This window comes from Mustela nigripes, chromosome 5 (assembly GCF_022355385.1).
Source record: "Mustela nigripes isolate SB6536 chromosome 5, MUSNIG.SB6536, whole genome shotgun sequence".
In the NCBI taxonomy this organism is placed as follows: Eukaryota; Metazoa; Chordata; class Mammalia; order Carnivora; family Mustelidae; genus Mustela; species Mustela nigripes.
In genome coordinates this window covers 31,936,755-31,960,527 of record NC_081561.1, presented here as the reverse complement: position 1 = coordinate 31,960,527, position 23,773 = coordinate 31,936,755, and the positions used below count along the sequence as shown (strand labels likewise).

Sequence of the window (23,773 nt, the reverse complement as noted above, 5' to 3'; positions counted from 1 at the left end):
GAAGATAAATAAGATCCGGCCACGGAGTCAGCTCCAGGGCAACATAGGTGGATTCAGGAGAGACCAGAGTCTGACGGTAATAGGGTGCTGGCCAGTGCAATGCAGGCTGTCCACACCATGGAGTCAGAGAGGTCTGGCTGCCGGGGAGGGCTGCCTGGAGGCAGGGCTGGGGTACCGCCTGGAAGGGCCATGCAGAGAGTGGAGTTCAGAAGAGGAACTCCAACAGAGGCATAGAGGTGAGTACACCAGAAGCAAAGGTGGAGAAGCTTCCCAAGGAGGACAGAAAAGGAAGTAATTCTACTGGCAGCTGACATCTGCTGGGAGCCTCTCTGCCCGTGCTTTCCACTGTTGTTTCCTCATCCTTTAACTAGGGAAAACAGCAGCTCCTGGTGCACGTGCAGCCAGGAGGATTAAATGACCTGGGCCAGGAAAAGCCCTGGAACCCTGACTCAGAAGAAGCAGTCAATAGTGCTGACCAGGTATTTCGTCATTAATATCTCCTTTAATCTCCACAGTGACCCTAGGAGATGGATACCAACCATTGTCTCTGTTTTTCCAAGGAGGAAGCTGGGGATCAGAGAGGTAAAGTCAGTGGCCTGATATCACCCAGCAGGAATGAGCCAGGATTAAAACCCCATTCTGTCTGACTCCAAAGCTGTGCACAAATCTTCCACAAAACTTGGGAACAGATGCTGGATTCCTAAAACCCAGAGCTGGAAGGGGGCCTCCCAAAGCCCCCCCGTGTCTCCTTTGTTTTGTAGAGACAGATAACCTGAGAAGGTTGGTGACGTCTCTGAGCCCCACAGTATGTCAGGCTGAAGGGGAACTAGGGCTGAGGCTTCCAGGTGGACTGATGGGCAGGACGGAGCACCACGCTGGCCTCAGTCTCCCCATGATCAGTATGCACCAAGGGCCCCAAACTGCAGCCAGCTCAGCTAGAAGTACAGTCGGGAGCCTGGGGGGTTATCCTGGAGGAAGAGGAAAAGCAGCTTCTGCACTGAGCGCTGAGCCACGTGCTCCCCAGCTCAGGCTGACTGAGGTCAATCCCAGGGGCTCCCAATTCCCCCACCCCCTCAGCTTGGGCCTGCATCCCAGAGACCCCCTGCCCCCGACAGGGCCCCCACCACAGCCTCCTACCCGCCACGGGGAGGAAGTCAGGCAATTACGGATGACCTTTGCAAGGGAGCAGAATGTAAAGTGGAATCCATTTGCCTGCGCAATCTTCATAATTACCACAGCAATTATTCCCAGTGAGCCACTGTGACCAGGCTTCGGCACAGGTGCCAAGCCCCCTACATGCTTTGGTTTCTGCCTCCTCCCCTTACCATCCACCCCCACCCCCAAGCCACAGGCTGCCTTTTGTCCCATGGCATAATCTGCTGCAAGTGCACAACCTTTCCACTCTCCAGCCACAACCACAGGGTAGGCTGCCGGTGGCTGGCTTCAGCCCCATTGCTGAGATGAGCAAAGAGAGGCCCCTCCTCACTGAGGGCGAGTAGCCCATCAGCAGCTGATTTCGGGCGGGACCTGGCCCCTCACACCTCATCTGGATCCCCTTTATGCCCACTCAACAGTTCCTGGGTGAGGCGGAAAGACCCTCTGAGTCATTCTCCTCCAGAAAGAGAGGGGAATGGATGCACGAGTAGCACCCGTGGTGTAATTTAGGGAAGCAGTTTCTAAACCTGGATGTGTGACAAAATTGCTTTCAAAGAAAATGCACATTCCTAGTCCCCACTCGGGAGAGCCCAAAGTCTGCTGATCTGGGGTAAAACCCAAGCGTCTCAGTCTTGTTTTGTTTCATTTTTTTTCAAAGTTCTCTCACACGATTTCAATAATAAGCTGAAGCGTGGAAAATGCTGGGAAGCACAGGAAAGAATTACTAAATATTTTCTCTTCTTTCCCTCACTGTGGACTTTTCTAACAATCCGAAGCACCTTCTTCCTCACATCTAAATAACCCCTGGAAGAGGTAAGGGAAGAAATGTGAGTCATTCACACTTTAGTATAAAGAAGTTTACTCAGCCAGCATTCTGCCTAATGTCTAGCTGACATTCTGCCCATTTAGGGGAAGAGGAGATGGAAATTAGGAGTGTTGAGCCTGGGTGGCTCAGCTGGTTGAGTGTCTGGCTCTCAGTTTCGGCCCAGTCATGGGATCGAGACCCATGTCGGGCTCCACACTCAGTGGGGTGTCTGAGGGGATTCTCTCCCTTTGCCCCTTCCCCAGTTGGTGCTCTCTGTTTCTTTCACAAATAAATAAATAAATAAATCTTAAAAAAAAAAAAAAAAAAAAGGCAGGGGGAATGTTGAGGAAAGAGAAGTGAGCAGGAGGAGGGAGAGGGAGGGAACAGAGATGCTCCTGAGAGAGGTATTAAGAGTCAGGGGTGTTGAAGTGAGCCAAATGACTTGACTGGCATCTCCCAATGGGAAAAGAGAGAGGCTTGAACTTGTAGTAACTGAAGCTCGTGCCAAAGTTGGGACAGTAACTAACCAGTGTTAGGAACTAACCCAGGAACTAACCCAGTTCCATTGGGGAGGCCAAGCACAGTCCATAGCTGGGTACCGATCTAATTCCTCGAAACTCCCAAGTGTGGTCCGCGGACCAGCAGTGCTGGCATCCCTTGGATGTTTGTGGAAAATGCAGAAGCTTGGGCCCACCAGATCCTCCAACTCCGAATCTTCTAGCAAAATCCCTGGGAGACTTCTGAACACCTCAGAAGCTCTAGTCCAATCAGCAGTTAGCCCCAGAGAGCGTTATGTGCTTCTGGGAGAACATAAGGGGCAACGGGCAGGGGTACCTCATAAAACAAGCAAGGGGACTGGGGGAGGGTTGAAACCCCACCACTGAGCTGGCCCTGAGCTGCTTTCTAAAGGAAGGGAGTGGGGGCATAGGCCAATAAGATGAAGTAAATTTGGGGTTCTGGACTTGGGGGTCCATCACTAGCTGCAGGGCTCCCTTTGCCACTAACGTGAAGGCTGTCATGGAGCCCAGAGGAGCTACGATGAGAAAGCATTTTGGAAACTGAACCACTAGAGAGAGTGAGTCACTGCTGCTCCTTCCTGGTGTCCTCAGGAGACCCCGCATACGCCTGGCCTCACAGGCAGCCAAACTTACCTGTTTCCTTCCCATGACCCTTCGGCGTTGGAATCTCAGGCTGAAAGGAGGTGGCCAAACCAAGTCACGTGACGGTGTTATTTTCTGATAACATTCTAATGCATCTGCCAGGATCTGAAGAAGACCCTCGGAAATGGGTAGCAGGGATAGTCAGGTGGGGGTGCTCCAGGCTCCCCAAATCTAACAGCCACCCACCTCCCAGGGTGGCTCCCCACCTGACTGCACATAGGAACCAGTGCTATCTGGACCAACACAGTGGCTAAAATAAAAGGACAGATGATCTCAAGAGTTGGAAAGGAGGCCGAGCAACCAGAACTCTCAGATCCCGCTGGTGGGGGGCGCAAATTGGCCACTTCAGAAAACCATTTGAAAATGTCTACCAAAGTTTACCCCATGCACACCTTAGGCCCACACTTCCTCCCTTGACTCTGCCCCACGGTCACCAGTGCCCATGGCCACCGGAGCCCCGTACATGAATGCTCACTGCGATGGTATCATACTAGCCCAAACCACCCAAATGTCCACTGACAGTGGAGAGACTGAACTGTGTGCAGTGGTGTGTGCTATGCCACCCAGAGCCCTGCTTCGGGCCAAAGGTGCCCCTACCCCAGCTGCGGGGGGTGCTTGCTGCTGACAAGCCTCAGTCCCTCCCCAAGAATGGCCATCCACCTTATAAACCTCTCCAGGCAGGCAGCTGGCATCCAGGAACTGGCTGCTGCCAAGCCCAGACCCCTCACCTTAATGCAGGACCCCTGGAAAGCTGCTAACACTTTGCGGGGTTGTAGGGGAGAAGCCTCTGGAGTGGGAGAGGCTGGGGGAGTCATCATTCCTTATAAAGCCAGAGTAATGGGCCGGCTTGTGCCCTGGAAAAAGACAGTGAAAGGCTGAGAGCAATGACTCACTAATTCAAAGCCAGGTATGAAAGCCATGGGCCTCCTTAGCGGCACCTAAATTTTCCCCTGCAGCTGATGGCGAGGGAACAGCCAAGGAATAGACACAGGGCTTCATGGTAAGGGGAGCAGAATGTCAGAGAAGGTTGAATTCTCAGCCCATGATGAGTCTGTGACACCAAGGTCAGGCCTTGCTCTGGAAGGAGTGGGACTTGGAAGTGACCTATCAGAGCCTAGCAAGCCTTCCCCTTGAAGACAGCGCTGAGGATCCTCTCTCAGATCTGTCCCCCACCCCGCCCTGGCCACCAGCCGAGTAACTAGGGTAAGGCACACGCCAGCCCGGCTTCCAGACTGGCAGAAGCCAGGAGAGCCATCTGAGGACTGGATCAAGGGGTGGGGGGGCCACGAAGCTGGATGAAGGAGAGTTAATTCCACATGTAAGGGTTAGAGGAAGAAAGCACTGACCACAGCAGGTGAGGCAGAATCGCCCAGGCTGCCGTGGACAGTGGAAGAAGGGGGCAAACTCTCAGCCCCGTGGGCACATTCACCAGAAAACCCACCGGGAGTCTACCTCCTGCAGGACTGAAGAACCCCCGACCTTTGCCAAAGCCGTAAGGAACGTGGTGGCCTGAAGGGGTCCCAGCAGTCTGACAAGCTTCGGGGTGAGTGTCCTTCAAAGACTCGAGAGTTGGAGCTCTTGTTACAAAACTGGGCGCCCCCCACAGCCATGAGATGGTAGGATCCCCCCCGTAAGCGGGCAGGTGGCAACGCTTCCTGGTCAGAAGCAAGGTGGGTGCAATGATCACAGCTACTGGCAAGGTCAGAGCCATGGCTGGGTTAGCCTGACTCGCAGGGCTATGGGAATTGTTAACAGAACCCAGCGGCCCCAGGGCAAGCCAGATGTGCAGGCATTGAGGACACTGTCCTCTCTACAGAATCAAAAGAAACCAAGGGGCGTGCCTAGGTGGCTCAGTGGGTTAAATCCTCTGCCTTCGGCTCAGGTCGTGATCTCAAGGTCCTGGGATCGAGCCCCACATCAGGCTCTCTGCTCGGCAGAGAGCCTGCTTCCTCCTCTCTCTCTCTCTCTCTCTCTCTCTCTGCCTGCCTCTCTGCCTACTTGTGATCTCTCTGTGTCAAATAAATAAATAAAATGTTTAAAAAAAAAAAAAAAGGGAAAAAAAAGAAACCAAGGCCTGAGGATCAGTAAGACTAATGATCCTTTGCCCGATTTCCAGACCTAAGCAAGTTTTCAGATCTAAGTGACTGAAGGAGAGACCAGGTCCCCACAAAGAAGGACCCTGTGACCCCAGAACAAATACATGTGATAAGAATTTGACCAATCCCTCCCCAGAGGGACTTTCCAAGCCATTTCTCTGGGTTAGCATCACTGGAGAAGGAAGAATACACAGGCAGTTCAAGGACTATTAAACACAGGGTCCAAATGGATATCTGTCCAGGGGCCCAAACGTTCATCACGGTCCCCTGTTTGGTGGGAGCACATGGAGGCCAGATGCCCAATGGATTTCTGGCCCAAGTTTGGCTCTGGGGGAGTCCACTGCGTCCACCCTGTGCCCCTCTGTATGACCTTGGGGCAGTCACCTCCCCTGCCTGGGCCCTGGTGCCCACTGTGCGGGGGAAGGGCTGCCCTAGGTGGGGAGTGTGGCCATACTCCTGTATGGACATCCGGAGAGTGCCCTGGGAACCCAGCAGATCCCGTTCCAATCTTGGTCCTGCACCTTTCTGGCAATTCCCCTTGGGCCCATTTTCTCGTTTCTCATTTTCTGCAAGGCTGGGATGATGGCACCTACTTCACAGGGTGGCTGTGAGATCTGCCACGGAGACCAATGTTTCACAACACCTCCTCCTTCCTCGCTCCCAGCTGACGCCGCTGCCTTCGTCAGGAGAAAATGGGAGCAGTCTGCCGAGAACACCCCCACACTCGCTCGCCCCCGCCCACCCCGCCCACTCCCAGGCACCCCACCCTGCTCCTGCGCCTCATGGAGGACACTCGATGAAGGCCTCCACAGGCCCTCCTTCCCAAATCCCCTCCAATCAGGTTGTGGCCCTCACTGGTCACCACTGGCCCCCACGGTACCAAAGGCCCAGCCCCTCTCTAATCCCCCTCCCACTGCCACCCCATCAGCCCTGACATTGTGGCCTTCCTGCTTCCGATACCACACTCTCGCTGCCATCTTTTCTTGACTCCCTGTGGCCCACACACCAAGGCTCAGCCCTGGGGCCTCTTCTCTTTCTCAGGCATATCTACTCTCCAAGAGATCTCCTCTAGGCCCATGGCTCTAAATGTACCCCTCCTTATATTTCTAGTCCCAACTCCAGCACCCAACTCCAGCCTCATAAACCCAACCTCCCCAGCATCCCATCTGGATGTCCAACAAGCTGACCTGTCCCCAAAGAACTCTTGATTGCCCTGGAGTCAACTCCAACCCTGCCCACCTCCATCCCCCAAAATGACATCACTGTTCACCCAAATGCTCAAACCAACCATGTAAATTCCTCTTCTTCCCTCACACCCACATTCCACTGACTCTCCTCTCAGATACTCTGTACCCCCTCTGACACAGACAGTATCTCTCGCTTGTAGGACAGGACAGCCCCCTAAAAGTTCTCCCTTCCACCCTTGCCCCCTACCATCTATTTTCTAGACACTCCTCTTTTTAAATCATAAATACAATTTTGACCTGCCACACCCCCCACCAAAGCCCTCTAGGGACTCCTCATTTCACTGAGAACAAGACCCAGGGGCTTGCGTTGCAGACAGGTGGGACACGGAGGGCCCTAACCTCTGTGTTTACTCTCACCTCCAGCCACTCCCTCATCCCCTTCTCCCTTCCAGGCACTTTGTCCACTCTGTGTCCCTCACACACCTCAGGCTCTTTGCTGCCCCAGGGCCTTTGTATGCACCTTCCCAGTGCTGGGATGGTCCTCCACTGATGTCTACAAGGCTCACTTCCTTGCCTTGTTACATCTCTAATTCATGTCTTTGACCCCTAACCCATCTAAAATAGCCAGTCCACCCCTGTCACTCCCTAGCCCCTTCTGCTTTATTTTCCCTTTGTAACACTCATCACTCCCTGAGTTGTTTTTTTTTTTTTTTTTCAATTAATAGACATTATTTCTAGAGCAGTTTTCGGTTCACAACAAAACTGAGCAGAAAATACAGAGAATACCCACATATCCTACTCCCTCGTTTCCCCTCCCACGAACGTCCATCAGTGTGCTTGTTGTAATCAATGAACCAGCACTGACACAACATTACCAACCAAAGTCCGTACATTACATCAGGGTTCGCTCTTGGTGTGGTATGTTCTGCAGATTTTGGCAGACATGTAATGACACGTATCCGTCTACCATTTCATTACCCTGAAAGTCCCCTGTGCTCTATCTATTGACCTACCCATCCCTCTCACCCTCCCTCCCTTTCCCCAAACCCTTGGCAACCGTGATCCTTTTATTGTCTCCGTTAAGTTCTGCCTTTTCCAGAATGTCATGTAGTTGGAATCACAAAGTATGTAGCCTTTTCAGACCAGCTTCTCTCACTTATTAATTTCTCTAAGGCTTCTCCATGGCTCTCATGGCTTGATAGCTCATTTCTTTTGAGTCCTGACTAGTATGCCATTGTCTGGACATAAAGGTTTATTTATCCATTTGCCTATTCTTGGTTTGCTTCTAAGTTTTGGCAATTCAATACCTTGACATTCACAATAAACAAGAGTAGATTAAAGGCACTGATGAGTCCCGCATAAAGGAAACTCTTTACCTTGGGTATATCTGGTTTTTTCCAAATTTGACCACTGGCAATGCATCCAGTGCACCAGACAATGCAACTTTCCACCTCCTGGAGCCACAGGAGCTCATCCCAGACAAGCCCTCTGGGCTGAACAACCAGGGAAGCTTTTCTTTAAAAGAAGAAAAGTTGAGAGCCACAAAGCAGAGCTGGAGGCACAGAAGTAAAGAGAATGGTTGGGTCTGGGGGCTTGAAGGATGTGGGTTGGACTAGGGTGAGGACCCCAAGAGGAGTAATGGGAACTAAAATGGGGACCTGACTCTGGTGCCCCATAGTCACATAGCAACTGGGTGCCCCTGGGCAAACCACCCCCCACCCCTCAGTGTTCCTATAAAACAGTGTTCCACCTCTCAGTGTTCCTATAAAACAAGGAGATCGGGCAAGGCTGATCCCTACTGCCCAGACCTTCTGAGGCTATGGGTAGGTTCTTAGGTTGATTTCTAGAATTCAGAAAGCATAATGCCTCTAACATCCAGACTGAGTCTTTAATTCCCATTCCTCATTAAATGGATCCATGGAGAAAAGGCAAATCACAGAAATGAGTAAAAAAATTTGCAAGTCATATATCTGATAAGTGTCTCATATCTAGAATATATAAAGAACTATAAAAACTCATCAATAAAAAGACAAAAGTAACCAATTAAAAATTGGGGAAGGATGTGAAAAGACATTTCTCCAAAGATATACAAAAGGCCAATAAGCTCAGGAGAAGGCGCTCAACATCCTTTGTCATTAGGAAAATGCCCATCACAACCACAAGAAGATGTCACCTTACAGCCACAAGGACAGCCATGATCAAAAAGATGGACATTAGGGGCGCCTGGATGGCTCAGTGGGGTAAAGCCTCTGCCTTCAGCTCTGGTAATGATCTCAGGGTCCTGGGATCGAGCCCCGCATTGGGCTCTCTGCTCAGCAGGGAGCCTGCTTCCTCCTCTCTCTTCCTGCCTGCCTCTCTGCCTACTTGTGATCTGTCTGTCAAATAAATAAATAAAATCTTAAAAAAAAAAAAAAGATGGACAATAGATGGCTCTGATCAAAAAGATGGGAAGGATGAGAAGAAACTGGATCGTTCATTCCCTGCCCGTGGAAATGTGCACCTGCTGGTGGAATGCGAACATTTCATAGGAAATGTTTCCTGTGAAATGTCTGCGCAACAGGTTGGCAGACCCTCAAGAAGTTACAGGTAGATTTACCATGTGACTCTGGGTATAGATCCAAGAGAAATGAAAGCCTATGTCCGCCTGTACGTAAATGCTCCTAGAAGCATTATTCATAACAACCAATAGGTGGATTGTCCAAATGTCCATTACTGGATGCGTGGCTAAAAAGTGGATAGCCAGGGGCACCTGCGTGGTTCAGTGGGTTAAAGCCTCTGCCTTCGGCTCAGGTCATGATCCCAGGGTCCTGGGATCGAGTCCCGCATTGGGCTCTCTGCTCGGCAGGCAGCCTGCTTCCTCCTCTCTCTCTGCCTGCCTCTCTGCGTACTTGTGATCTCTGTTGTCAAATAAACAAATAAAATCTTTAAAAATAAAATGTGGATAGCCGTACGATGGAATATTATCCAATCATAAAAAGGAAGTCTTGACCCAGGCTACAATATGCATGACCCTTAGAAACAGTACACTGGGGGTGCCTGAGTGGCTCAGTAGGTCAAGCCTCTGCCTTCAGTTCAGGTCATGATCTCAGGGTCCCAGGATCAAATCCCAGGACCGGCTCACTGCTCAGCAGGGAGCCTGCTTCCCTTTCTCTCTCTGCCTACCACTCTGCCCACTTGTGATCTCTGTCTCTGTCAAATAAATAAAATCTTAAAAAAAAAAAAAAAAGAAAGAAAGAAAGAAACAGTACGCTAAATGAAAGAAGCCAATCAGAAACATCTCGTGTGAGTCCACTTACTGTCTAGGCATTCATTATTCAGAATCGGTGGATTTATGGAGACAGAGAGGAGATAGCCGGTTGCCCGGAGCTTGAGGAATAAGTGCTCAAGGGTATGCAGTTTCTTTCTGGAGTGATGGAATGTTCTGGAATTAGACAGCGGTGATGCTGCACAACTTTGTGAATGTGCTAAAAGCCACTGAATTGTACATTTTATTTTTGTTTAAAATTTTATTTATTTATTGGAGAGAGAGAGTGCACAAGCAGGGGGAGCAGCAGAGGCAGAGAGAGAAGCAGGCTCCCCACTGAGCAGAGAACCTGACATGAGGCTTGATCCCAGGACCCTGAGATCATGACCTGAGCTGAAGGGAGACGCTTAACGACTGAGCCACCCAGGTGCCCCCAAACTGTACATTTTAAAAGGGATGAAATTAGGATATAGAATTATATTGCAATTTAAAAAATATATGTGTGTGTGTATACACCTATATATGTGTGTATGTATATATATATATATATATATATATATATATATATATATAATGACCCAGAGCTCCCTGAAGAAATGTCTGATTGCAGCTCTGAGGAGCCTAGAACATCTTCATCCCAGAAAGCAAGGACACTTCCAAGCACCAGTTCACTTGTGTGAAAAGAGGCTCCCACTGGCCAAAGGTGGGACAACTTAAGCATCATTGAGGGTAACGAATACAAGGACTGTAACTCATCAAGTTTATAAAAATCCATAATTATAATTAAAATCAAAATAAAAAATAGCTTTAAAAGTCTGTTCATAACCAAATGTCTACAAGAATGTGGAGCACCGGGTGCCTGGGTGGCTCAGTTGGTTAAGCGTCTGCCTTTGGCTCAGGTCATGATCCTGGAATCCCAGCATCGAGTCCCACATGGAGCTCCCTGCTCAGTGGGGAGTCTGCTTCTCCCTCTGACCTCTCCCCTCTCATGCTCGCTCACTCACTCTCTCTGTTTCTCTCTCAAATAAATAAATAAAATCTTAAAAAAAAAAAAAAAAGAATGTGGGGCATGGAGATCTAGCACATGCTGCTTGTATGTGTGAAGACTGGTAGAACCACTTTGGGTAACTGTTTAGCCCTATCCAGTAAGTTTGAAGATAGACCCCATGACCCAGCCTAGGTATATACCCTGCAGAATCGCATGAGTGCAGGGACGCCTTGGGTGGTTCAGCTGATTAAGCATCTGCCTTCGTCTCGGGTCATGGTCTTGGGGTCCGGGGATAGAGCCCCGCATCAGGCTCTCTCCTCGGCCAGGAGTCTGCTTCTCCCTCTGTGTTCTCCTTCTCTCCCTCTCTCTCATTCTCTCTCAAATAAATAAATAAATAAATATCTTTAAATTAAAAAAAAAAGGAGCATGAGTGATTTATTCAGAGAACATTCAGAGCAGCAATCTTCACGATAGCCACAAATCAGAAACAACCTTGATTATGTAAATGCTAGCCTGGATAAGGGTCTGTTCACATACAGAACGCTATACAACAAGGAAAAAAAATGAAAGAATGACTACTACAAAGAACACTCTAGATGCATGGTAAAAAGAAAATGCTAATTGATAAAAACAGCCAGGGGCACCTGGGTGGCTCTGTTGGTTGAGTATCTGCCTTTGGCTCAAGTCATGATCCCAAGGTCCTGGGACCAAGCCCTGCATTGGACTCCCTGCTCAGCAGGGAGCCTGCTTCTCCCTCTCTGCACCTCCCCCAACTCATGCTCTATGTCTGTTAAATAAATGAATAAAATCTTTAAAAGAAAAAGAGAAAGAAAAAAAACCCAACTATTAAAGAATAGTAATTTTATTAATTAAAATTCAAAGACAGAACTATTTGGTTCTGGATGCCTACTTACATCGTAAAGCCAAAAATAAAGCAGTTAATAACACTAATCAGGATAGTGGGTCCCTCTGGGAGGGAGGACCAGTGGGGGAGAAGGGCATTGGGGGGCTTCTGCAACTAGAGTCATTCTCAGGTTTTGACCTACATGGTAGCAACTTGGATATTGGCTTTATATTGATTTGTTAAAATGTACAACCTATTTTATATACTTTTGTATTTTAAAATGGGAAAAATACTCACTGTTCACCTTTGGAAGTTGCTAGAGCACCAACTCATTTTTTAAAAAGATTTTGTTAATTTATTTGAGAAAGAGAGAGAGAAAGCCCAGGGGGGTGGGAGGAGGGGCAGAGAGGGAGAGGGAGAATCAGACTCCCTACTGAGCAGGGAGCCTGTTGCAGGGCTTGATCCCAGGACCCTGGACTCATGACCTGAGCCAAAGGCAGATCCTTAACTGACTGAGCCACCCAGGCACTCCCCCAACTCATTTCTTTTTAAAACTGATAAATAAAGGGAAAGAATCAAGCCTTCATCCTAATATACATACCATATTTCAAAATAACAGAATAAATGAAGAGGGAAAGTTCTTTACAGAAGTCTAGCTAATGCAAACAAAATGATCAAATTAGAAAATCACCATCTGGTGAGGAGGAAAAGATGATGGAAATCAGATGTTAACTTGCAGGAAGGCTGGGGTGGCCACAGCTCTCAGGGCTCCCCCCTTCCCTGCACCCCTGCAGCCATTGTGGGGAGCATCTTACTCCCCTGCAGACCAGAGCACTCCAGCATCCAGGCCAGGCTGTGGGCCGAGTAACTTCTCCACCAGCCACACCAGCAGGGCAATGGGCTTCTTTCCATGTGCTTTGCATGCTATTCCGTGTCCAGAATTAGCACAAATATTCCTGGAGTTCTTGCCAAGGAGGCACAGACCCCTCCTGGGTGTAGCCCCTGAGGGAAGCCTCGAGGCCTAAAACTGGGAAAGAGCCTGACCGCTGGCACCCAGCTCAGCTGAGCAGTAGTACAGAGCAACCTGGGGATGGGATAGAAAAGAGTCCTGGGGCAGCAGGGATCTCAGGAATCGGGTCCGCCCCAACCGCATTCTACTGCGTCCCAGACCCCCATCCCCAAGGCGGGGTGGAGGGGACCCTCCCCAGCCTTACAACCTAATGCAGTGTTGCGACTTGATTTCTACCTCGTCTGGACCCTGTTTGGGGAGTGATGAGGCGCAAAGGAAGCCCGCTGTGATTTGCCCCCCCCCCCCCCAGCGCCGTTCAGGGGCACCCAGGCCAAGCCAGCTTTGCAGCTTATCAGGCCAGCTGGTGTGAGGGGGAGGGGCCCCCAATGCCCAGGCTGGCTGACGCTGGTCCAAGGGCCCACCCCACCAGTCAGTGCCAGTGATAAAAGGGCTGGGGGAAGGGGCAGAGGCAGGAATCCAGGGCCCTAGGGTAGGGGAGACCTCCCATCAAGGTGCCCTGTCTGGGACCTGGCCAAGTGGGGCAGGTGAGATGGCAGCTGGTCACCCAACACTTGGGGAGCAGGACAGGGTAGCAGCCTGGTGTCCGATGGAGCTGCTGATAGAGGTGACACCAGATAGCCCACTGTGGGTGGGGCCAGGGCAGGGCAGGTGGTAGTGGGGAGAGCTGTGTTTAGACCCAGTGTGAATCCCAGCTACACCACGCAGTCACCAGAGACCCTAGCCCAAAGTCTTAAGCCCCTCTGCAGCCTCAGCTTACCCACATGGGGTGCTGTAAGGCTGCCATGTGCTAACCCACATGGGGGGGACATCTAGCACAGTGCCTGGCGCACAAAGTGTCCCACAGGTGCTGCGTGTTGTCATTACAGAAGGTTGAAGCTCAGGGCTCCCCGAGGGTAAGCAGGGTGTGGACGGTCACTCGCCCCAGAACGGCCAGCGGACCCCGTTCAGTACAGCACACGTCACGGGATACCTATTTGCTCAATGAATGTATCAGAGGAATGTTAGGAACCCGAAGCCACCAAGACTGACTCAAGGAAGAACAGAAGTTCAAATCCCAGATCTGCCCCTTCCTGGCTGTGCCACATCAGGCAAGTCATTCTACCGTCCTGCCCCCCAGAAACCTGGGCTTCTTCATCGATGACACAGAATACCGGTCATGACCAAGAACTCGGGGCGCCTGGGTGGCTCAGTCAGTTAGGCATCTGCCTTAGGCTCAGGTCATGATCCTGGGGTCCTGGGGTCCTGGGATCCAGCAGCAGGCTCCCTGCTCAGTGGGGAGCCTGCTTCTCTCTTCCTCTGCTCCTCCCCTTCCCCTTCTGCTCATGCTGTCCCTTGCTTTCTCACTCTCACTCTTTAATAAAATCTTAAAAAATAAAAATTTAAAAAAAAAAGAATAAATAAATAAATAAATAATAAACCCCTCCCTCTCAGCTGATGGCCAGACTCAGAGCAGCAAATGGATCGAAGAAAGTGGGGGAGGGGTGCCGGAGGCCCTGTACCACCACCCACCCACTCCTGAGAGTTGGCAGCCTCACCCAAGATGCCTGGGAGGTTATGCCTTCCTCCCAGGGTTGGGGGCAGCCAGTGACTGTCTGGTAAGCCGAGCCAAGAAGCCTGGCCTAAGCCTCCAGGCAGGGGCCCTCCCCAGCACTTGCTTCCCCCTCTCAAGGCACACCTTCCCTGCCCTGCAGACACCCTCCCTCCCTCCTGCAGGCTTCCCTGCAGTAAATCACTTGCCCAGGAATCCTTGTCTTGGGTTATGCTTCCCAGCATCTGACCTAGGACAGGAAGTATTTTGTAAACTCTGAAGCATTGTTTTATTTTCCAGGAAATGCTGAAAAGAGAGGAGCTGACTTGAGAGCCACCTGAGTGAAAGGGGACCTCTGCATCCTGCTGCCCCGCCCTCACCAAGCTCACAGATAGGTGGGGGTGGGGGGAAGCAACAAGACTGTAACATCAAAGATGGGCAAGTGTTAAGAAGGAAACTAAAGCAGGGGTGGGGAATAGAGAATAACAGCAGCGTGTGTGTGGTTTTTTTTTTTTAACTTTAATTCAATTAGCCAGTATATAGTACATCTTTAGTTTCAGATGTAAAGTTCAATAATTCATCAGTTAACAGCAGCTATTTTAGGTGAAATGCTCTGGGAAGGCCTCTCTGAGGAGGTGACACGGGCAGAGATGTGAACATCATGAGCCATGCTCACCTCTCCAACTAGGCACTTCCCCGAGAATGGCCATGCAAAGGCCCTGAGGCAGGGGATATCCAATACATCCAAAAAATGGCCGGGAAGTGACTGAGGAAGGAGTGGTGTGAGATGAGGTCAGAAGAACTGTGTAGCTAGGTCACCCAGGGCTTTGAAGGCCATTACAGGACCTTTTATAGGACTTTGGGTTTTCTTCCAAAGACAAGGGAGTCCTTGAAGTTTTGAGCAGAGGAGGGATGGATCTGATTGAGGTTTTAAGAGTCTCTTTGGCTGCTAGGACAAAGAGGGAGGCAGGGAGACCTGGTAGAGGCTGCTGCAATAAGGCAGGAAAGCGATGGTCAGGCTCAGAAGGGAGGGCAGCAATGGACATGGGGAGCAGAGGTTGGATTCTGGGTGTCATGAAGGTAAAGTCAGGAAGGTTTCCTGATGACTGCATCACGGGGAGTCAGAAGACAGATGCAGCAGACTACCCAATTTACAGAGGGGACAGAGGGATGTGTTAAACTACACCCTGGGGATACAATCAATACAATCAACAAAATCCAGACTGCAGGAAATTCTACAGGACAAACAATCTGATTTCTCCAACAGATCAACTGCCGTGAACAGAGGAGAAGTTGAAGAGGGAAATTATCGACTAAGAGAGACCAAGACACACATCAACCAGTCACAATGTGTGGCCCTTATTTGCAGCCTGAGTCAAACTACGTGCAAAAAACCAAAATAAGACAAAACAAAATGAAGACACGTCTGTAACACTCGGTGGATATACGACACTATAAAGGTATAGTTTCTTCTTAGGTAGAATAATGGCATTGTGGTTATGTTAGGAAAAGTCCTTATCTTTTCGAGACACATCTTGATGTATTTGTGATGAAATGATGTCCGGGATTTGGTCCAAATTGGGAGGGGGCAGAGGTAGGGGCAGAAATAGAACAAGACTGGCCCTGAGCTGGGAGAAGTTGAAGCTGAATGGTAGGTACATTAGCACATTATCATACTCTCTCTATTTCTGCAAAGGCTTGTATTTTCCAATAGAAAGTGTTTTTTTAAGATTTTATTTATCTATTTGACAGACAGAGAGCACAAGCAGAGGGAGCGGCAGGCAGAGAGAAAGGAAGAAGCAGGCTGAGCAGGGAGCCCGATGCGGGGCTCGATCCCAAGACTCTGGGATCATGACCTGAGCTGAAGGAAGACGCTTAATGACTGAGCCACCCGGGTACACCCCCACCATAAGAGAAAGTTTCAAAATTAAAAAACAGAAGAGGAAACTGAGTCCCAGGCAAGGTGCCGAATGGCCCAAGGCCCCTCCAGGATCTCATCCCGGGCCCCCCTGTTCCCGGACCCGTGTTCTTGCTCTGCCTCAGCTATCTCTCTCTCCTTCTTCAGTGGTCAAAGGCTGGACCCAGGCAGACCAGGGATAGGGTGTATAGCCTCGGAGGAGGGCCAGCCAGGACAGTAGGGGGCTGAGGGACACAAGTCTACCTCTTCCGGAAAGTTCAAGGAGGCCAATAGCTTAACGTATTTGGCATCTGCCCCCCCAGACTCATCTGTCACTTCCTCCCTCAGGTTCCTGCACTGATTTCCTCCCCAGACCCTACAGTCTACCGCTTACGCTCCCACCTCTGCATCTTTGTCCCTGTTGTCACTTTGCCTTGAAGGCACTTTCCAAATCTACCATCCTTTTCTTCCAGATCTACCCGAAGAAGACCTTCCATGGTCAACCACGTTCAGGCTTCACTAGCATGTCTATCTGTGCTCCCTAACGAGAGGTGTCGTGGCATAGAGGAAAAGAGCAGAGCCTTTAGGGATGCCTGGGTGGCTCAGTCAGTTAAGCGTCCAACTCTTGGTTTTGGCTCAGGGTGGTGAGATCAAACCCCACATCAGGCTCCACGTTCAGCAAGGTGTCTGCTTGGGATTCTCTCCCTTTTCCTCTGCCCCTCCCCATGCTCTAAAATAAATAAATAAATAAAATCTTAAAAAAAAAAAAAAAGAAGAACAGAGGGGCATCTGGGTGACTCAGTGGGTTAAGCCTCTGCCTTCAGCTCAGGTCATGATCCCAGGGTCCTGGGATCCAGCCCGACATTGGGTTCCCTGCTCAGCGGGGAGCCTGCTTCCCCCTCTCCTTCTGCCTGCTGCTTGTCTACTTGTGATCTCTGTCAAGTTAATAAATAAAATCTTAAAAATAAAATCTTTAAAAAAATAAAAATAAAAAAAGAGCAGAGTCTCTGGGTCCAGACTGCATGGGTGTGAATCCTGCCTCAGTCACTTACCTGCAGTTTAACCTCAGGCAAGTCACTTGACCTCAGTTTCCACAGCTGCAAAATGGGGATAACCTCATAACATTACTGAGGAAAACGAAATAGGAGTTCAAAAACAAAACTGTGCCTGGCCAATGTCAGTGGACTTCAGGCCCCCAGGGGTCCCCTAGCTTTGCTGTCCAGGGCCCATCTTCCTCCTTTGTGGGGCCCCCCAACCCAAGACACCTCAGTACCACACACACTGTGGGCACCCAATCACCAGTTACACGGAGACTTGGCTTCTGCCTTCCTGGTACCCAGACTTACCTCACCCACATGCCCATCCCGCCAGGTCTCATCCAGCCCAGGAACTCAAGGAAGGAGAGGAGAGAGAAACCCATGCGGGGAGCAGTTCAAAACCAGCCACAAATCAATATATAATCCCAAGTGGCAGCCTCTAAGTCAGATACCATCAAACTAAGAGGAAAGCCATTTTTAAAATTTTTTTTATCTTTTCAAAATTTATTTTATTTCTTTATTTGAGAGAGAGGGAGAGAGCACAAGAAGGGGGAGGGCCACGGGGAGAAGGACAAGCAGGTTCCCCACTGAGCAGGGAGCCCGATGTGGAGCTCGATCCCAGAACCCGAGATCATGACCAGAGCCAAAAACAGACACTTAACCGACTGAGTCACCCAGGCATTCCAGAGGAAAGCAATTTAAATGCTCACCTTTTTAAGACTTCTAAGAAAAATCCTAGCTATTATCAAGTGTAATTTTAATGATTTTTTTAAAATTTTTAAAAATTTTATTTATTTGACAGACAGGGATCACAAGTAGGTAGAGAGGCAGGCAGAGAGAGAGAAAAGAAAGCAGACTCCCTGCCAAGTAGAGAGTCCGATGCGGCCCAATTCCAGGACCCTGGGATCATGACCTGAGCCAAAGGCAGAGGCTTTAATTCAGCCACCCAGGCACCCCAATGATGTTTTTATGAGGGATGACATTTGCTGTATAAAACGCAAACTGCACAGGATGTCTGAAAGAAGAAGGAAATATCCCCCATCCTTTCTGGCACTGAGCCTCCTGCCACCTGCCCGCAGAGGTAAGCTGGAATAAAAATCAGATAGGCAGCCTTCTAAACATCTTTATGTGATAAGCACACACAGACACATACGTACATTTTTTAAATGGGATCATATGAAACACATCATTCCACCAAGTCGCTTGCCTTCACTTGCCCATACATTCTGACCATCTGTTCTCTCTCAGCGTCCCCCAGCATCTATAACAGTGCCTGGCACACAGGAGACAGGCAGTGGAGAGACTCACTGACCAAATGAAAGAACTGATCAGCTGCCTAAAATCGCCCCGGCTAGAGATGTCCTATTTATGTCCCAGCCCTCCTGCCGGACACATAGCTCTGTTGCACTGACCATTCCCACCCAGCTGTTTCGGCACTCTGTGAAGATGGCACCTGTGGGAGAAATTGCCAGGTCACAGCTCCAGTCACTAATGTCAGAAAGACGGTGCCAACCTATTCTCCCAGTTTCCCACACCCTCTGCCACATCTGAGGTTTATTAAGATGAAAGCTTTTATTTCTCAAATGAACTAATACTATTTAGGGACTCCGCCCTGGATCCTCAACTCTCCTTTTGTCCCTCCTGCACAAATGAGAGGGCGCACTCTTTCTTATTTCTGAGCCACCCTAGGGAACCCAAATCCACAAGTGGAGACTCATTCTCTAGACAGTAAACGGTTTACAGATGCAAAATCTGAAATATCTCATTGACTTCTAAAAATGGACAGGTTAATTTTTTTTTTTAACTGTCAACTTCAGGCAAGTATCCACTGACCCCTCCCACAATACCAAAGAAGAAAAAATTAGGACCACCCACTCCTCTTCTCTCTCTGTCTCTCTCTCTTCCTTCCCATCCTGGTCTAGGGTAGGCAGCTTTAGCATCTCAAAATACAGGACACCTACTTAAATGTGGCTTTCAGATAAACAGCAAATAAAATTCTTATGCAAGTACGTTCCATGCAATATTTAGGACACGCTCATGCTAAACAAATTCGTTGTTTATCTGAGGTCAAATATAACTGGGTATTTTATCTCGTAACTGGGATATAACTGCGATTTTATCCCGTAAGCCTCCTACATCCCCCAGCCAGCATTTTAATATCAAGTGATTTTTAAACAGTGGCTGAGGGCCTCCTCTGCCCCAGGCCCAGAGAGCAGAGGCAGCCTGCTGCCCCTCCCAGCCAGAAAAGTCTCCAGGAGCATCACACCTACCCCCACAGCACACTCTCCGCCCAGAGATGGCCCCACCAACTTCCCTGGCATTGGAGTTCCCATCCCCTCAGAGCCAGCTGGGGCCAGCTTCCTGCACATCTCCCCTGACCCATCATGCAGGTTCCTTCCCACCTATTCTTTCTGAGGGTAAACCTCTCACCCAAGCTGCTGGCGAGGGGAGGAGGGAGGGCGTGATGTGGGCACATGACCCTTAGGTGGCAGCCTGCTCCAGAGCCACCTGCCTGAGAGCAAGTCCTTCCCCTGACCCCGTGTCTGATGCCTGCAGAGGTCTAGAGGTCTGACTGGCCCAAGTTCCCAGGTTTGGCTCCAGAGGGCCAATCTAGCTCCAGAGTGCACCGTGGGCCCCTGAGGTTGCCTGTCGGGGCTGTTTCGGAGCTCCACATTTTCCTTCACCGAGTTCTGCCTGCTTCCCACCTGGCTGACCTCAGGCAAGGCTCAGGGACCACTTCCCCACCTGCACTCCTTCCTCCACCTTCTACCCTACCTGTCCCCCCACCTCCGCTCCCCTCTCCCCCATTTCTACCCCACCCCACCCCACCCCCATTCCTGCCCCAGTCTACTAATACCCAGGGCTGGAAACCAACCACAAAGTGCCTACATCAGGTGGGTGTGGTGCTGGCTAATGGATTTTTTTTTGGCTTTCCAGTACTTTCTAAATTTTCCACAACAAGCACACCTTACTTTGGTAATAAGAACATAAAAGCTTTTTTTCAAAAAACTTCAGAAAAATGTAAAATCCAATCAAGCATTCCTCCTCCACACTCACTCCTCCCACATCCCTCCCACCTGTTTCCGCGGGAGGACTCCTCCCAGATCAGCGAAATCTCCCACCCCTGTCCCACCAGGCCCATAGGCTGTTTCACTTCTCCAGTGAGGGCTTTCTACCACAAGCCTATCCTTACTGGGGGGCTATATGCAAATTCATGAGTGGTTTCCTCAACTCCTATCAGGAGAAGAAAAATGCTTTATGTGTCCTGAGGCTGATGATGTGAGGGACCAACGCGCACTGATTCATACTACAAGTGAGCTAGGGCAACCCGGTGCCAGGCGCTGGGGTCACTGGAGACACTGGGGACAGAACACGGACCTGCCCCCTTGAACTTCACAGTCTTTAAGTGGGAAGATGGGGCAACATCCCAATGCCCCAGAGGGTGCTGGGTGAGGGGAGGTGAGCAAGATGCCCAAGTCAGGAAGCTTCTGGGAGGAACAGAAGTCCAGTCCGAACCCCCAGCCCCCAGCCAGGGTGAGAAGGAACACGGAGGGGAGGAGGAGGGAGTGTGTTCGAGTCAGGGAACAGCCTGTGCGCTGGTCTGCAGGTGAGAGAAGCATGACATACTTGAGGAACTGAGAGCAGTTCAGAGCAGCTGGAGGGCAGAGGGAGGGGGAAAAGAAAGCGGAAACCCAGACTTGGGGAAGACAACAGGGCCACATTAATGAGACTGCCCTTTGTCCTCAGGGCCATGGAGAGCCACTGAAGGACTCGAAGCAGGGGAGCGACACAGGGTCAGGTGTGCGTCCTACAAAGGTCCCACTTCTGCTCACTGATGTGGATTCTTATTCTCCGCAGCCACAACCCACAGTCACCATCGGGCGCAGCCCACCCTCCATCTGTGAACTTGAGCCACGGTGCACCTGAAACCTGGATCTCCCTGGAGACAGCAAGCCCCAGCCAGCAGCTCCATAGCCCTCTTGCTCTCACAATAGGGAATACAGGGGAAGAGCACAGACTCTGGGTTCTAGGTTCAAATCCTAGCTCCTCCACTTTTACCAACTGTGTGATCTTAGATAACTTCTCTGTGCCTCAGTCTCCTCATTGGTAAAATGGGGCTAATAACGGGACCTACTTCATCGGGCTATGGTGAGGACTGAAGGAGTTATAGTTGGACCAGGACCTGGCATGTGACAAATGACATGTGCTGTTAGTTTTTACTGCTATTACCACACCCTCTTCTGGAGACCCCTCCAGGGCCGACCCCCAGCAGGCACTAACCAACCCATTCTCCATTTGCCTCCCCCTCCTCCCTGAAGCATCCCTTCCATACTCTCTTCCTCGTACCATGATTAGGTAGGGGTCAAGACAAAGCCAGAGAGGGGGAACTTCTGGGTTCTAGAACAATCCCACCTTGACCTGACTCCGAGGCCTCACCCTAGCTCCCTCGAGCTCCAGGGAGTGAGCACTGGACTTGGAGCCAGAAACTAAGCGTCACCCCTGCCTCTGCTGCTGACCTTCTCTGGGCCTCGATCTACCCGCGCCCCCACACCCAGCCACCATAAAGCCAGGACAAGAACATCTCGAAAATGTCTCATTGGCATGGCTGTCAAAGGAGCAAGGGCTGAGAAAGGTCTGCTAAATGTCTCTCACAGAGCCCAGAATCCTTGGCCTGTTCTTTTGGCTGGGTTTCCTCCCCTGCCCCCAATGTATTTGTGAGATTTGCTCCAAGCTCACCGTGAGGACCCCCAGAGGCTGAGGGCAGCCCAGCTGGGGCCTTCCCAGATGCCCTGATGTTGACCAGGACTTTCCCAAGTGCTGGGACAGAGACAGACACCCACGGTCTGATCTGAGCACCCCAGGAAGAGAGTGCCAGTCAACCCAGGGGCCTAAGTAAAGCCAGACCTTCACCAGACCTTCATCGAACCTGGCTTAGGCCAAGACCTCAAACCAGGGGCCCAGAAAGACCCTCCGGAGCCATTGGGACTGTGCCATTGATCCCCATATGCCGTAGGTGTCCATCAGTTGCAGGACCAGAAAGGGCCTAATGGGACTGTCTGACTTTGGTGGATCTTGGCCCTGGGGAATGAAAAGAAAGCCCAAGAGGAGGCTCAGGTGCTCGCTTCGGCAGCACATATACCAAGAGGAGGCTCAGTCCCCACCTGCAGGTTACCAGCTATCTCCCAGAGTTCAAACCCATCCATCCACTCATTCCACAAACACTCACTTGGTGCCAGACCCTGGTCAGGCTCAGGGTCAATGATGGAAATGAATCAAACAGATTCCTGCCCCGAAGGCACTTCTGGTCTAGAGGGTGACAGAAGGGACATAAATAACTAAACCACAAGGCAGACTAGGTCGAGGAAGGCAGGGCAGGAGGCAAGTATCTCACCTGGCTATGGGAAGCTTCAGGGAGGGGGCGGCTTGGGAGTGGTGATTTGCATGTGACAGGAAGGTCAGGTGGGTAAGAGACAGAACCTCCAACATCACCTCCAACATCGCGGACAGACAGTGCTGTTTGCACCCCGGGGGAGCTGGGGATGTGGGTTATTTATGGTTTGCCCAGAAAAAAGCAGCCACATGTGTCCCTGAAGGAGGGGGGCAGAGCTGGGCTGTGGGGGCAGGGAGTGGTTGCTGCTTGAAGCTGGGTCTGGCCAGGCTCCGGGGTTCGCCAGCGCAGCCTTCACACCCAGATGACCTTTGAATCTTGTCATGCCCTCCTAAGGCAAAAATAAGAGAAAGAGGTAGTTCCAACCCAAAGCAAGTCGCCTAGGGAGTGAGGAGGGGAGGGTGCCGGGAAGACCACGGCTTGTGCTTATTTGCAGGCTATGTAGCATCACCTCCTTTTCCTCTCCCCCCCACCATCCCAGCTACAGAGGAATGGTGGAGGGACAAAAAAAATATGTCTCTAATTGCAAACCAGACAGAGCACAGAGCGCATCAACTGCTGTGTTTCTTCCAGCCCACTCTGAGCCATAAATAGCTTACGCACCACGCTGGTACAAGCGGCACCCCCCCCCCCCCCCCGCTGCGACCCAGACCGCCCCAGGCCAGAGACTCGTCCCAAGGAACCCAATTCTTGCGTTTTCCCCAGGGTAAAGGCCTCCACCGCTAGCTGCCTTTCCCAAGGGGTCCGGCGCAGGGGCATCCTGGCACCGCCTGGGGGATGCCTGCGAGCCCCGGTGCCCGCAAAGCTGCCCCGGCCGCGCGCCCGCTTCTCTCCAGGTAACTGCCCGGTCCTCCCCAGCGCTCCCGGGAGACGTCAGCCTCTGTGCCCGCCGCAGACACGCACTCCCGGACCGTCTCCCCGCTCCCTGCGCACCCGGCGATCCCAGGGTCAGAACCCCCTACCTGGGGGCAGATGCGCCCGGCAGCATCGGTGGCGCCACGGGGCAGAGCGGAGCGTCAGGGGCCGGCCTCAAGCCCGGACGACTTCCCGGGGGAAGAGGAAGCTGCGCCGCCTCCGCTGCCGCCGCCTCCGCTGCCGCCGCCGCCGCCGCCACCGCGTCTCTCCGGACCGCGCCGGGGCTGCGGGAAGGAGGAAGGTCAGAGCCGACGAGGCGGAGGGTGGGGGGGGGGGGGGGGGGGGGGGGGGGGGGGCGGTTGGGAGGCGTGCACAGATGGGCGCAGATTAGAGAGGCATTTTTAGCGAGCCAATGGCAGCTCGGCGCAGGGCGGCGCGGTGCCTGCGCAGGTGGAAGCGCCGAGGCTGCTGAGGAGGCAGCACCCGGCTTAGCAGGCGCCCCTGGGGTGGGGGGCGGGGGGCTCCCCCAATTCCCGGGCCGCCTCCCGGGGGTGCTTC

At 51.4% G+C, this 23,773-nt stretch overlaps 1 protein-coding gene across 2 annotated transcripts in view; it reads right to left on the bottom strand.

Moving 5' to 3' along the window:
- The window catches only part of PACSIN1 (protein kinase C and casein kinase substrate in neurons 1), a 54,471-nt gene extending 30,975 nt beyond the window's left edge, over positions 1-23,496 (bottom strand). For both annotated transcript variants that reach the window (XM_059400062.1, XM_059400061.1), the window contains exon 1: positions 23,323-23,496. The gene's annotated coding sequence lies outside the window, so the exon portion shown is untranslated. The remainder of the gene's footprint in view (positions 1-23,322) is intronic.
- Positions 23,497-23,773: the final 277 nt, after the last annotated feature.